The sequence below is a fragment of the Passer montanus genome, unplaced genomic scaffold (genome assembly GCF_014805655.1).
Source record: "Passer montanus isolate IOZ18808 unplaced genomic scaffold, ASM1480565v1 scaffold37, whole genome shotgun sequence".
Taxonomy (NCBI): Eukaryota; Metazoa; Chordata; class Aves; order Passeriformes; family Passeridae; genus Passer; species Passer montanus.
In genome coordinates this window covers 4,289,523-4,291,610 of record NW_024368485.1, presented here as the reverse complement: position 1 = coordinate 4,291,610, position 2,088 = coordinate 4,289,523, and positions in this window count along the sequence as shown.

Below are 2,088 nucleotides of genomic sequence, written 5' to 3'. Positions count from 1 at the left end.
CCAGCCTCCTCCTCATGTCAGGTTGTGCAACAAACCCTCTGGAACTGGAGCAGAACCCAACCTGCTGCGAAGAAATGACCCAAATCTGGGGATTTTTGGGAGCTGCTGAAATCCTCTTTATGGTCCTGTATGATCTTGTTTATTTTTTTAATTCCTCTTTTACACAAACTGCTTCTCTTCCTCACCCCGTGTTAGTGGGGTGACTGTAAAGGGCCATTCCCACTCTGCAGCCCACAAAGTCCAAAGACTTTTCCATTGCTTTGTTCCCAAAAATCGCAAAGCCAGCAGGAGCAGCGAGGAATGCAGCCAGATCAAAGTGTACTCGTGTGGCAAAGGCTGACCACAAATGACAGGCATGGGGCAAATGTCTGTCCCTGGTCTCGTCCTGCTCCCTGCTGCTGGATCCACAGGGAATGTGCTCAACATTTGTAGGAAAAGCAGTGCTGCTGGATCTGCATGGAAGATGCTCCAACTTCTTGCAGCAGTTTTAGTGAGTTTTCCTTCTCCCCTTTCCTCGGGGCCTCCAACTCTATGAGCCCTTCCTTGGCTGCTGATGGCTTCAAGATGTGGGAAGCCGGGAGGAAAATTCAATCCCTGTCACCAAAGCCTGGGAATGTGCAGTGAATAAGCAGCTTTGCAAGTCAAAGAAGTCTGGGAGTGATTTGTTGGAGGTTTTTTTCACTGAACTTAAGGAGGTTTTTCTTCCCAGATGGAAAAGGCTTCAAAGTGGATTAGGTATGGTTCTATTCTTTGGGAAGAGTGCAGCAGGCAGTGACTTGTGTCACAGGTTCAGGGAGCAGAGGGGTTGGTGCAGAGAAACACCAGTGCCTTTCAGCCACATCATCAGGATGCTGGTTCCCAAAATCCCAGTCCCTTCCCATGGAGGAGGGAACACTCATGGCCTTGATACACCTTGGTCCCAAATGTCCCCATACAAGGCCAGTGTTGGGGCAGGGTCTGAATATCCAGAAACTCCCTTGTTTCCTTCCCATGTCACAGGAGCTGTGTTCAGTTTGCCTTGGATTAATGGCTCGTGCTGGTTTCACCTGGGTCTCCCTCCTTTCCTTGGTTTTGTCCCTGTCCCCTCTTGTCCTGCTGGTGTGGGCCAGGGGAGAAGGAGCAGTGCCTTCAGCACAGCATTCCCAGGCTGGACAGGCCAGAGGGCAACGGGGTGACATTCCACAGGGTGAAGTGACTGGTCCTGTGCTTGGGTCACAACAACCCCATGGAGCGCTGCAGGGTGGGAAAGGTCCGAGGTGTGCAGTGGCTGAACACAAGCCCAGATGTGCCCAGATGTGCCCAAGGAGGCCAGTGGCAGTGGTGTGGCCACAGGACCAGAGCAGTGACCTCCCCAGTGGCAGTGGTGTGGCCACAGGACCAGAGCAGTGACCCTGTGTGGTCACTGTGTGACCACTGCTGAGGCCTCACCTCAGATCCTGGGGGCAATTTTGGGCCCTGAGTGAAAAGAAAGTCTTGGAGGCACTGGATGGGAATGGAGATGGGAATGGAGGTGGGGAAGGGTCTGGAGCACCAGGAGCAGCTGAGGGAGCTGGGGGTGGAGGCTCAGCCTGGAGACAGGGAGGTTCAGGGGGGACCTTGTCACTGTCTACAAGTGTCTGAATCATGGAATGCTTTGGGTTGGAAGGACTTTAAAACTTATGCCCATTCCCTGCCATGGGCAGGGGCACCTTCCACTGGCCCGAGTTGCTCCAAGCTCCATCCAACTTGCCAGGGATGGGGCAGAGGAAGTGAGGTGAGAGTCGGTCTCTGCTCCTCAGCTAACAAGTGACAGGACAAGAAGAGTCTGCCTCAAGCTGTGGCAGGACACGTTTAGGTTGGACACTGGGACAATCCCTTCACAGAAAGGACTGTCCATCCGTGGCACAGCTGCCCGGTGAAATGGTGAATCCCCCCCGCGGCGGGGTGTGAAACCCGTGTGGCCTTGGGGACAGGGCTCAGCGGCGGCCCCGCACCCGGGGGGAGCGCTCTGGGCTCGGCAGCGCCGGTGCTGCCCGCTCCCTCCCCCGCGGGAGGCGGGCCGGGGCCGGGCCGGGCCGGGGCGGAGCGGCGGCGGCCCCGAGCGCGGCG